The 14,041-nt window shown below is 45.8% G+C and overlaps 1 non-coding gene and 1 pseudogene across 1 annotated transcript; both read right to left on the bottom strand.

Moving 5' to 3' along the window:
• LOC133251874 (mitochondrial transcription rescue factor 1-like) overlaps positions 1 to 14,041 on the bottom strand; it is a 60,412-nt pseudogene that overhangs the window by 5,425 nt on the left and 40,946 nt on the right.
• On the bottom strand, positions 5,778 to 5,850 carry TRNAG-UCC (transfer RNA glycine (anticodon UCC)). Its single transcript has one exon. It is a non-coding gene; the product is annotated as a tRNA-Gly (tRNA).

Here is a 14,041-nt window from a genome sequence, read left to right as displayed (position 1 = left end):
CCTCATCACATCCTCCAATGAGGTCTTCCTCGTGGCCTTTTGGTGTCCCCTGTAGGATGTCAGTGTTATGCATACAAGGATCTTGATCTATGTTGCTTGCCACTGGGTCCCTGACAACTTGGGCTTCCCAGGTGGCTCGATGGTAAAGGATGTATGTGCCAACTTGGGTGATGCTGGTTCCATTCCTAGGTCGGGAAGATCTGTAGACCACCAGTCCATAAGGTTGCAAAGAGTCAGACACAACTGAGCGACTGAGCCTGCATGCATTCTGAATGGATGAATGATCTTAAGGATGAGTCTACCCAAGAAAACATCACCAAACACATAGAACACTGCTCCCTGGGGTCTAGGGCAGGGAAGGGATAAATTGTGGTGGGAAAGATTTATTCCAGAGCCAGGCCCATCAGACTCCAGCACACAATCAACTAGCTGTGTGTTCCCCAACATTATTTAATCCTCTGAGTCTCTTTCTCCTGCACAAGGTGGGGATAAGGATAAGTAGTACAGGGAGCCATAGTGAAGGGTCAGTGGGCGCCTGTCAGAGCTCTGATCACAGCGCCAGGCCATGGAAAGCGCTTGGTCAACACTGGCTCTCAGGTTGACATTGTGGCAGGTGGGTGGAGCCTGGAAGCTGGATGGGTCGGGGCAGGGTAGGGGGCGATGGGGACGGCTGCTCAAGCAACACCATGGAGCTCACTCTGCAAAGCCATCACGCGGGCTTCCAACAACAGAGCCCCAGCTGCCCCGTGTGTACACACAAGAAGCAAACACATCCCCAGCCAACGGGCGCTTCCAGCCGGGGGTCCATTCCTGGCGCCTGCGGGGCCTTGTGACCAGGTGTGCTGCTCCCTCTCTGTTTGCTCAACCACAGCACAGAGGAAATGGCAAAGCGCGTGGGGTTTGCATCCCTTAGAAAGCGGCCAGGTTTCACGAACAGACAGTGCAAAGAGATGACAATGGAGGTAAAGCAAATAGAAGAAAAGAAGCGGCATTAAGCCTGAGACCACAAAAAAATCTTACTGTTAATGTAATCAGAACAGGACTTCCTCAAAGCACCAGGTATCGTGTGTATCTATTTCCCTGAATCCAAATTGGAACTGCAGCCGAGATGGGGGTTGACCCCCACTGCCAAGCCTGGACCAGCCTGAGTTGCCATAGCAACCAGATGGCACCTGGAGATGCTCCTGATGAATATAGCTGGTTGAGGAGCTATGGGAGGGGGAGCAGGGAGGCAGGGACTGCAAGGCAGTCTGCGTGGCTTCTGTGCACCACCCCCACTTGGACAGGGACAGTTACATGGCTGTGCTGGGCACCAGGATTCACCATCCATGGGTTAAACAAGTACCAATTAACTCCTGAAGCAGCCTTCTCTCTCCTAAAAATCAGTAAAAGATATGGCCCCTAAAATTAGAGGACTTGAGGCTACCAAAGGGGAAACGTAGAGGGGAGGGGAGGGATAAATTAGGAGTTTGAGAGTAACATACAACACCAGATAATCAACAGGAACCTACTGTATAGAACAGGGATCTATACTCAGTATTTTGTAATAACCTATACAGGAAAAGAATCTGAAAAGGTATTTGGCCACCATACAAAGAGCCGATTCACTGAAAATAGAGCCTGAAGCTGGGAAAGATTGAGGGCAGGAGGAGAAGGGGGGCGACAGAGGACAGATGGTTGGATAGCATCACCGACTCAATAGACGTGAGTTTGAACAAACTCCGGGACATGGTGAAGGACAGAGAAGCCCAGAGTACCACAGGGTCTAAAGAGTCAGACACAGCTTAGTGACTGAAGGACATGTTCCTGAATCACTGTGAAACTGTATCACTTTTCTGCATACCTGAAACTAACATAACATTGTAAATCAATTATACTTCAATTACAAAATTGAAAATAAAATTAAAAGTAGAGAAAAAACATTCTCTAAAGCTTCACGGGCTCCTTAGACCCATTAGAGAAGATGGAAACTCAAAATGCGCACAAGGTCCTTCATTCAGGAAATAAAAATAAGACCAGCCTGGGGGCTGGAATGTAACCTACAAGACTTCAATTTATTCACTGGTGTGGGAGGATGTCTTTTTCTCCCATCTGGGAGGAAAATTTTTAAACTAAAAATGGCCAGTAGTTTCGCTCCTAAGTGCATCTAGCCACTGAAAGTCAGGTTCACAAAGCTCTATTTTTAGTAGGTTAAAACTAGAAGCAACCCAAAGGTCTATTAACAAGAAAATAGGAAGATTGTGGTGTATCCGTATAGTGGAACACTACACATCAATGAAAAAGAAAGCATTACAGGCACCAGCGTGGATGAATCTCACAGAACAACACAGAGGAGGACCCACTGTGTGATTCTACTGATAGGAAGTTCAAAATCTATTCACTGTGTATCTGAAATTCAAATTTAACTACGTGTTCTCTATATTTTTTAATTTGTTTAAACTGACAGCCCACTGAGGGTTAGAAATTCCTTAACTCTTTACGTGGTTCCTGGTAGGAACATAGTATAGCAGATCAGATCAGATCAGTCGCTCAGTCGTGTCCGACTCTTTGCGACCCCATGAATCGCAGCACGCCAGGCCTCCCTGTCCATCACCAACTCACGGAGTTCACTCAGACTCACGTCCATCGAGTCGATGATGCCATCCAGCCATCTCATCCTCTGTCGTCCCCTTCTCCTCCTGCCCCCAATCCCTCCCAGCATCCGAGTCTTTTCCAATGAGTCAACTCTTCACATGAAGTGGCCAAAGTACTGGAGTTTCAGCTTTAGCATCATTCCTTCCAAAGAAATCCCAGGGCTGATCTCCTTCAGAATGGACTGGTTTGATCTCCTTGCAGTCCAAGGGACTCTCAAGAGTCTTCTCCAACACCACAGTTCAAAAGCATCAATTCTTCGGCACTCAGCCTTCTTCACAGTCCAACTCTCACATCCATACATGACCACAGGAAAAAACATAGCCTTGACTAGACGAACCTTTGTTGGCAAAGTAATGTCTCTGCTTTTGAATATGCTATCCAGGTTGGTCATAACTTTCTTTCCAAGGAGTAAGCGTCTTTTAATTTCATGGCTGCAGTCACCATCTGTAGTGATTTTGGAGCCCAGAAAAATAAAGTCTGACACTCTGTGTAAAAATTCATTTGTGCATTTTTCGGCATGTTTGTTGAAATTAAAAGACGCTTGCTCCTTGGAAGAAAAGCTATGACAAACCTAGACGGTGTATTAAAAAGCAGAGATATCCGTGTAGTTAGAGCTATGGTTTTTCCAGTAGTCGTGTACGGATGTGAGAGTTGGACCATAAAGAGGGCTGCTGCTAAGTCACGTCAGTATGTCCAACTCTGTGCGACCCCATAGACGGCAGCCCACCAGGCTGCCCCGTCCCTGGGATTCTCCAGGCAAGAACACTGGAGTGGGTTGATGCGAAGAGCCAACTCATTGGAAAAGACCCTGATGCTGGGAAAGATTGAGGGCAGGAGGAAAAGGGGCAAAAGAGAATAAGATGATTTGATGGCATCACTGAATCAATGGACATGAGTTTAAGCAAACTCCGGGAGATAGTGAAGGACAGGGAAGCCTGGTGTGCAGCAGTCCATAGGGGTCACAAAGAGTCAGACAGGAAGTGACTGAACAACAATACCAACAAATATTTTTAAAGGCAAAATAATCATATTAAATTCACTAAGAGCAAGTAGATATGCCCTTCCTCCCTACAATTAAGCTTTGATTTGGGCAGAAAAAGGGATATTAGCCAAATCTCCCCACCCAAACACAAGCCCCAGAGGAAGTGGGAAATCTACTCCCTTGTGTTATAGATAAGACTGAGGTTCAGAGGTGCAACCACTCACCAAAGGTCCCACGGCATGGAACAAACAGGCCAGGGATACAAATCTAGGTTTCTCGGGGTTCCTAACACCTCTCTCTGAGGTCCAACCCAGAGTCTGACACTAAGCCTTTTTCTTACCAAGAACACTTCTCCCGAAACATAATCTGTAGTAGGCAAGAGTGTGTCCCCCATGATCTTGGCACCTGAGTATGTTATATTACATGGTGAAAGAAACTGGTCCTAGGTTACACACTTTAAAATAGGGAGGATATCCTGGGTTATTCCCGTGGGCCCAAGCTCATCACACAGGTCTTTAAAAGAAGAGGCAGGACATCCCTGGTGGCCTAGGGGTTAAGAATCCACCTGCCAATGCAGGGGACACAGGTTTGTTCCCTGGTCCAGGAAGATTCAGCATACCGAGGGGGAACTGAGCCTGTGAGCCATAACTACTGAGGCTGCACTCTAGAGCCCACGCTCCCCAACAGGAGAAACCGCCACAGTGAGAAGCCCAAGCATTGCAACCAGAGAGTAGCCCCCCACTCACCACAACTCAAACAAAAGCAGTAATGAAGATCCAGCTGAAAATAAATTAAATTTTTTTAAAAAGTAAAAGAGGTCAGAGTTTCAGAAGTAGCAGAGAAGCTCCCTCGCTGCGATGTATTGAAAGTCAGCCCTCAACACCAGGCTGAAAATAAACCGAAAAAAAAAAAAAAGAGAGAGAGACAGAGACAGAGAAAAGGGAAAAAAAAGAAAAGAAAAAAAGTAAGAGGGAGGCAGAAGAATAGGCCAGCAATGCAACAGAAGATGAGGCAGGAGAGATTTGAAGCATGGGAGAGAGAGGGACTTGACCCTGGGTCATTACTTCTGAGATGAAGGAGCCACAGGCCAAGGAATGCTGGTACTCTCAAGAAGCTAAGAACAACGTCCAGCTGCCAGCCAGCAAGGAAACAGAACCCCAGGTCAGTTGCAAGAGCTTGAAGCCAACTTCTGCCAACAGCCTGAATGAACAAGGAAACAGACTCTCCCTAGTGTCCAGAAAAGCACGCAGCCCACCAACACCTTGACTGCAACCCAGTCAAGCCTATCAGACCTCCAACCCATGGAAACGGCATGCTGTTGGTAAGCCACTCAATTTGTGGTAATTAGATATGGCAGCATAGAAAAAATACTACACAATCCCATATGTGTACAAAAAGAACTGTACAAGCATTTGTTAAAAAAAAAAAAAAAGTGAGATTTTAAAAAAAAGGAAATTCCCTGCCAGTCCACTGGTTAGGACTCCATGCTTCCACTGCAGGGGCCAAGGTTCAATCCCTGGTCAGGGAACTAAGATCCGCCATGTCACGTGGCTTAGCCAAAAAAAAGTGAAATTATATATATATATATACACACATATGTGGGTGCTCCCCAGGTGGTACAATGGTAAAGAATCCACCTGCCAATGCAGAAGACATAGAGACTCTGGTTCAATCACTGAGACAGGAAGATCCCCTGGAAGAGGGCATGCCAATCCACACCAGTGTTCTTGCCTGGAGAATGCCATGGATGGAGGAGCCCGGTGGGTCAGCTACAGTCCATGGGGTCACAAAGAGTCGGGCCCAACTGACCACACATATACATATATATACAGATATTCACATATACACATAGTTGTCTATATAGACACATACATATATGTTTTATGTATGTGTATATACATAAAAGTCTGAATTTTTTTGCACTTAATATTATATCTTAAACAACATTCTACACCAGTTCCTATAGTTTTCCACGAACCCATAGAATTTATCTAGTGTGGACATCTGGATCTTTTCATTTTTTCTATTCCTCAAAATGTTATAGCCATCATTTTATATATAAATCCCCATGAAGCTGCTGCAAGTATTTCTTTTATTAACTTCTTTACTTTTCTTATTTATTTTTATTTCTTGGCCATGTCATGCAGCATGCAGGACCCAGTTCCCTGACCAGGGATTGAACCCGTGCCCCCTGCATTGGAAGTGCAGAGTCTTAACCATTGGACCATCAGGGAAGTCCATGCTACAAGTATTTCTGTAGAATGAATTCTAGAAGAAGCATTGCTGTTTCAAAGATTGTGTGCATTTTAAATTTTGACAGAAGGGCTTCCCTGGTGGTTCAGTGATAAAGAATTTGCCTGCCAATACAGGAGACGCAGGTTCCATCCCTGATCCAGGAAGATCCCTCGTGGTACAGAGCAACTAAGCCCGTGCACGACAGCTATTGTGCCTGTGCCCCAGAGTCCGTGAGCCACAGCTACTGAAGCCTGGGAGACCCAAGCTTGTGTTCTGCAGAAAAGAAGCCACCGCAGTGAGAAGCCCGTGTACCTCAACTAGAGAGTAGCCACCACTTGCCACAACCGGAGAGCCAGCATGCACCAATGAAGACCCAGTGCAGCCAAAAATCAATCAACCAATCAAATGGTAAAAGAAAAGAAAATTTGACAGATATTGCAACCAAAATCGAGGCACCACCCTGGGGAATAAACAGTGGCCAAGGACTACGTTCCCAGCTCCTCTTGAATTGGTGTGGCCATGTGACTCATCTTCACCCATGGAATGTGAGCAGCAGTGAAAAGTGTCACCCTGGGTCAAAGCTTTAAGGAGCAGGCACGCCCTCAACAAGTTCCTTTTCTCCTCTGCTGGCTAGACATGGGAGACAGTAAGGGCCCTGTGCGTGCTGGAGCCATGAAAAGGTGGGGACCTGGGTCCTTGAGTCACCATGTGGAGGAGGAGAGTCATCCACTGACCAGAAACAGCCTTCCAGGGTAATCAGGTGAGTTAGAAACAAACTTCTTCCTTTAACTTTCCACCCAACTGGGGGCCTATTTGTTACTGTAGGATTCCTGTCTTAGCTTGGCTGCTATAATAAAATACCGTAGACTGAGTGGCTTAAATAACAAACGTTTATTTTCTCGCAGTTTGGGAAGCTGGAAGTCCAAGACCAGGTCAGTTCCTGAGGAGGGTTTTCTTCCTGGTGTATAGATGACCACCTTCTCTCTGTGTCCTTACATGGAGGAGAAAGAAAGAGACTGCGTGCTCTGGTGTCTCTTCTTATATGGGCAGTAATTCCTGGAGAAGGAAATGGCAACCTACTCAAGTACTCTTGCTGGGAAAATCCCATGGACAGAGGACCCTGGTTGGCTACAGTCCATAGGGTCACAGAGTCAGACACGACTTAGCAACTGAACAGCAACAATCCCATCACGAGGGCCCCAACCTCCTGATCTCACTTAAACCTCATGACCTCCCATCTCCAAATAGCATCCCGTTGGAAGTTAGAGACTTCAAGATATGAATTTAGGGGGACATAAGCCAGTACATAGCATTTCCCTAATGGTAAAGAATCTGCCTGCAATATAGGAGACCTGGGTCAAGAAGATCCCCTGGAGAAGGAAATGGCAACCCACTCCAATATTCTTACCCGGAGAATTCCATGGACAGAAGAGCCTGGTAGGCTACAGTCAATGGGGTCACAAAGAGCCAGACACGACTGAGTGACTAACACACACAACTGATACACTACTTCATAGAAGCAACACTGGTTTCATTCAATGAATGTTTTTCTCATGCCTTGAAAGCTTTGCATTCAAGGAGAATCCACACAGGTGTGGAGTCGTTGAGAACACCAAAGTGTTCATTAAAAAGACAGCTAAAGATAGCATCTCTGCACAAAACCATTTGCTCTCACCTCTTCCCTCTTGTCCTCTCTCTCAGCCTTCATTCTCTCTCTTCCACTTGCTGTTTGAGCTCTCTTAGGTAGTTTCATGCCTTCCTGTATTGCTCTGTGTGCTAAGATCTCTGTTAATAAGGCATCTTAACTAGCCCCAGGCTAAACAAGTGTTGCTAAGACCTATGGAAAAAATGGTATCTCTTCCTGAGTTCTAGGCTGAAGAGTATGAAAGTCAACAGACTGTGGATTCTAACAGCCAGGACAAAGCTAATTCAAATGTCATTTTCAACCGCCCTTCAAATGCATTCATCGCTTTCTAGATGTTTTACTTGGCTGATAGTAAAAGTGATTTCTTGGAGAAGGCAATGGCAACCCACTCCAGTACTCTTGCCTGGAAAATCCCATGGACAGAGGAGCCTGGTAGGCTGCAGTCCATGGGGTCGCTAAGAGTTGGACACGACTGAGCAACTTCACTTTCACTTTTCACTTTCATGCATTGGAGAAGGAAATGGCAACCCACTCCACTGTTCTTGCCTGGAGAATCCCAGGGCTGGGGGAGCCTGGTGGGCTGTGGTCTATGGGGTCGCACAGAGTCAGACACGACTGAAGCGACTTAGCAGCAGCAAAAGTGATTTCTGGATCCTAAACAATCTCTGGAACAGGTAAGGGACAAGTGCAGGGTTCTACCCAGAAGTAAAAACTTATAACAAAAAAAAGGACTTCCCTGGCAGTCCAGTGGTTAAGACTCCACACTTCCAATGCAGAGGGCATGGGTTTGAAGCCTGGTCAGGAAAGATCCCACATGCCACGAGGTGAGGCCAAAAAAAAAAAAAAAAAGATGAAGGAGGTTCAAGGGGTAGGGGACATATGTATACCTAGGGCTGATTCATGTTGATGTATGGCACAAACCAACACAATATTGTAAAGCAATTATCCTTCAATTAAAACTTTTTTAAAATGGGAAGAAAAAAAGACTTAAAAATAATTCTTCAAATTAAAAAAAATAGGGAGTAACAAAAACAAAAATCAATAAGTGGGACTGCATCAAACTAAAAAGATTTTGTACAGCAAAAGGACCATCAACAAAACAAAAGGGCAGTCTACAGAAAGGGAGCAGATACTTGCAAGTTATGCATCGGATGTGAGTGCTAAGTCGCTTCAGTTGTGTCCAACTCTGCGCGACCCTAAGGACTGTAGCCCACCAGGTGCCTCTGTCCACGGGATTCTCCAGGCAAGAATACTGGAGTGAGTTGCCATTTCCTTTTCCAGGGGCTCGTCTGGACCCAGGGATGGAACCTGGGTCTCTAAAATCTACCTGCATAGGTAGGTGGATTTTTTACCACCAGCACCACTTGGGGGAAGCCCCATATATCAGATACAGGGTTGGTATCCAAAATCTGTAAAGAACTCATACAACTCAGTAGCTTAAAAAAAACTGATTGTCTGGCTGAATCCCTTTGCTGTCTACCTGAAACTATCACAACACTGTTCATCAGCCATACTCCAATACAAAATAAAAATTTTAATTAAAAAACTTGGCAGAGGGGATTTCTCTGGTGGTCCAGTGATTAAGACTTCAACATTCCACTGCAGGGGGCATGGGTTTGATCCCTGGTTAGGGAATGAAGATGCCCCATGCTTTGCAGTGCAGTCAAAACATAGTTTAAAAAAAAAATAAATGGAGGCACTAAATAGACATTTTTCTAAAAGAGACATCCAAATGGCCAATAGTCAAATGAAAATGTGCTCAACCTCACCAATTCTCAGGGAGATGCAAATCAAAACCACAATGAGATACTGTTTCACGCTATTTAGAATCACTACCATCAAAAAGACAAGAGGGCTTCCCAGGCAGCTCAGTGGTAAAGAATCCTTCTACCAACGCAGGAGACATGGGTGGGACCCTTGATACAGGACGATACCGCCTGCCGACAGGCAACTAACCCCATATGCCACAACTACTGAGCCTGTGCTGCAGAGCCCGGGACTCGCACCTACTAAGCCCATGTGCCTCTGCTACTGAAACTCTCCCGCCCTTGAGCCCATGCTCCACAATGAAAAGCCACCACAAGGAGAAGTCTGCACCACTAGAGAATAGCCCCTGCTCACCCCAACTAGAGAAAAGCCTGAGCAGCCACGAAGACCCAGCACAACCAGTAAATAAATAAATAAAATTATTTTAAAAGGATAAAAGATGACAAGTGATGGCAAGGATACAGAGAAAAGCGAACCTTCGTGCATGTTGGTGGAAGAGCTGAAAGGTAACAGGGAAATAATCCAAATGTCCATCGATAGATGAAGACAAACGAAATATCCAATGGCATGTTTTTTGGCTTTGAGAAGGAAGGAAATCCAGTCACATGCTACAATATGAATGCACCTTGAGAGTATTATGCTCAATGAAAGAGACTAGTTACAAGAGGACAGTGCTGTATGATTCCACTTCAGTTCAGTTCAGTTCAGTTGCTCAGTCGTGTCCGACTCTTTGCGACCCCATGAATCGCAGCACGCCAGGCCTCCCTGTCCATCACCAACTCCCAGAGTTCACCCAACTCACGTCCATCGAATCAGTGATGTCATCAAGCCATCTCACCCTCTGTCATCCCCTTCTCCTGCCCCCAATCACTCCCAGCATCAGAGTCTTTTCCAATGAGTCAACCCTTTGTATGAGGTGGCCAAAGTATTGGAGTTTCAGCCTCAGCATCAATCCTTCCAATGGACACCCAGGACTGGTCTCCTTTAGGATGGACTGGTTAGATCTCCTTGCAGTCCAAGGGACTCTCAAGAGTCTTCTCCACACACCACAGTTCAAAAGCATCAATTCTTCGGCGCTCAGCTTTCTTCACAGTGCAACTCTCACATCCATACATGACCGCTGGAAAAACCATAGCCTTGACTAGATGGACCTTTGTTGGCAAAGTAATGTCTCTGCTTTTTAATATGCTATCGAGGTTGGTCATAACCCTCCTTCCAAGGAGTAAGCGTCTTTTAATTTCATGGCTGCAATCACCATCTGCAGTGATTTTGGAGCCCCCAAAAATAAAGTCTGACACTGTTTCCACTGTTTCCCCACCTATTTCCCATGAAGTGATGGGGTCAGATGTCATGATCTTAGTTTTCTGAATGTTGAGTTTTAAGCCAACTTTTTCACTCTCCTCTTTCACTTTCATCAAGAGACTTTTGAGTTCCTCTTCACTTTCTGCCATAAGGGTGGTGTCATCTGCGTATCTGAGGTTATTGATATTTCTCCCAGCTATCTTGATTCCAGCTTGTGCTTCTTCCAGCCCAGCATTTCTCATGATGTACTCTGCATAGAAGTTAAATAAGCAGGGTGACAATATACAGCCGTGATGTACTCCTTTTCCTATTTGGAACCAGTCTGTTGTTCCATGTCCAGTTCTAACTGTTGCTTCCTGACCTGCATATAGGTTTCTCAATAGGCAGGTCAGGTGGTCTGGTATTCCCATCTCTTTCAGAATTTTCCACAGTTTATTGTGATTCCACTTATATGAGGCCAAATTATAGAGACAGAAAGTAGAATGGTGGGTTGCCAGGGGCTGGGAGGAGGACAAATGGGATTTAATGTTTCATGGGGACAGAGTTTCCACTTGAGAAGATGAAGAAGAGTCCTGGAGATGAATAGCGATGATGCAAAATATTATGAATGTACATAATTCCCTGATAGCTCAGTTGGTAAAAAATCCACCTGCAATGTAGTAGACCCTGGTTCGATTCCTGGGTAGGGAAGATCCGCTGGAGAAGGCATAGGCTACCCACTCCAGTATTCCTGGGCTTCCCTTGTGGCTCAGCTGATAAAGAATCTGCCTGCAATGCGGGATACCTGGGTTCGATCCTTGGGCTTGGAAGATCCCCTGGAGAAGGGAAAGGGTACCCACTCCAGTACTCTGGCCTGGAGAATTCCATGGACTGTATAGTCTATGGGGTGGCAAAGAGCTGGACATGACTGAGTGACTTTCACTTTCACATAAGACCACCGAAAAATTGTTAAACTGGTAAATGATATGTTATGTCTATCTTACCCCCAAAAAAACGTATAGGAAAAAACTCTTTAACAGGTGGTCAAAAAACATCCACTCATCTTCTTGGAGGTACTTAACTATTCACAGTTGCCCCAGCATTTCAGCCTTCTTGTCTTGTCAAATGCCCACTTATGGGACTTACCTGTGGTCCAGTGGTTAAGAATCTGGCTGCTGGTGCAGGGGACCCGGGTTCAAACCCTGGTCCAGGAGGATCCCACACGTGCCACAACTATTGAGCCAGCACTCTAGAGCCCTTGAGTTGCAACCGCTGAGTCCACATGCTGCAATTACTGAAGCCAGCCTGCCTAGAGCCAGTGCTCCGAAACAAGAGAAGCAACCACAGAGAGAAGCCGCCCATCGCTGCAACTGGAGAAAGTCTGAGCACAGCAACAAAGACCCAGCACAATCAAAAATAAATAAATTTTTAAAAATACCCTGTTTTTTAAACTTTTTCTTTTATATTGGAGTATAGCTGATTAACAATGTGTTGGTTTCGGGTGTACAGCAAAGTCATTCAGTTATACATATACATATGTCTCTTCTTTTTCAAACTCTTTCCTCATTTAGGTTGTTACATAATAAGGAGCGGAGTGAGCTGAGTTCCCTGTGTTGTACAGTAGGTACTTGCTGGTTATCCATTTTAAATATGGCAGTGCAGACATCCACTTATTGAGGGCACCAATAAGTAGATCTAGACATAGATCAGAGCTTTCATGCTAATTCAGACAACCCAAAGCCACTCTGTCTAAGGCAGAGTGAATTCACCCCATACCCCACCTACGCCAAGAGAAGCTAAGAGAAAGGTGAAATGAAAAAAACCAGGGCCAATAAGAGCTCTTGTCACTTGGGGCCAAACTCCAGAATTGCCCCGCATACACGAGAACAGAGCTACAGAAAATGCCAAGCCAGATGGCAAAGGCTGAAGGCTAGGCTGAGACCAGCACGCCAGCATAGCCCTGAGTACAGCTGCAAAGGTCCCTCCCCTGGTGAGAAGAAACTATGTCGCAGCTGGGCTTGGTTTTCACCTGCTTGCTCAGTTGCCCATCACAGTGCAGGGAGACACACACTCCCTCCCACCAGGATGAACAGATTCCCTGGGATTGCTGGATGATTTTTCACAGCAGCCTCTGGACACCGATTGGGCTTTAGGAAGGAGAAAGGAGGGGAAACCCTTGCGGTGCAGGCTTCTGGGCAACATCCAGGTGAACCACTGATATTTATTTATTTATGGCTGCATCAGGTCGTACTTTCAGGACATGGGCTTCCCTCCAGTTGTGGTGCTCGGACTCCAGAGTGCACAGCCTCCGTAGTTGCAGCAAGCAGCCTCTCTAGCTGAGGCTGGCAGGCTTAGCTGCCCCGCAGCATGTGGGATCTTAATTCCCCAATCAGGGATCGAACCCACATCCCCTGCAATGGGAGGTGGATTCTTAACCACTTGACCACCAGGGAAATACCGCAAGCTGAATTCTTCCTCCCAATTATAGTTTCATGGCTCCATTATCCTTTCCATCATTCATTCATTCATCTAGCCAGTGATATTTATTGAGCACCTACTATGTGTCTATCGTAGGGGACCCAGCAGTAATCAAAGGAGAATATGTAAACAAAAGGGAGTATGGATTCCCTGCCCTCATGGAACTGACATTCTAGTAAGCGAGACAGACAAGAAGCAAGATAAACAAGTAAAAGTATGCAGACAGAGGAAAGAAAACAGAAGAGGAGGAAAAGGAAGGGGAAGCGGAATGTCATTTACAGAAGGTAGGATTTCCCGGGTGGTCCAGCGGTTAAGAATCCGCTTTCCAATGCAGGGGAAGCGGGTTCCATCTATGGTTGGGGAACTAAGATCCCACATTGCTGTGGGGCAACTCAGTCTGCCTGTCGCAATTATTGAGCCAGAGACCATGCTCCACAATTAGAGAAGCCCACATGTAGCAAAAAAAGACCTTGCACAGCCAAAATAAAAAAAAAATAATAATTTAAAAAAGAAGAAGAAGGTAGTCAGAAAGGACCCTTGTGGGAAAGATCCATTTGAGCAAAGATCTCAAGGAGGTAAGGGAGGAGCCATGAGGGTGGGGGGAGGAGAGGGAGAGAGAGGTCCAGGCAGAGGGAACAGCCCGTGCAAAGGCCCCATGGCTGGAGCATGCCTGATGAGTTCAAGGAAAAACAAGGAGGCCCGTGTGGCTGGAGTAGAGTGAGCGAGTGAGCTGAGAGAGGACGGTGACAGAGATAGATGGTAGAGAGCCTTCTGGATTACAGAGAGGACATAGGATTTTGCTGTTGTTGTTTTTGTTGTTTTTTATGAAAAGGAAAGAGGAGAGTGAAAAAGTTGGCTTAAAACTCAACATTCAAAGAACTAAGATCATGGCATTCAGTCCCATCACTTCATGTCAAATAGTAGGGAAACAATGGAAACAGTGACAGACTTTATTTTGGGGAGTTCCAAAATCACTGCAGATGGTGACTGTAGCCATGAAATTAAAAGACGCTTACTCC

This window comes from Bos javanicus, chromosome 7 (assembly GCF_032452875.1).
Source record: "Bos javanicus breed banteng chromosome 7, ARS-OSU_banteng_1.0, whole genome shotgun sequence".
NCBI lineage: Eukaryota > Metazoa > Chordata > Mammalia > Artiodactyla > Bovidae > Bos > Bos javanicus.
This window is presented reverse-complemented; position numbering and strand designations above follow the sequence as displayed.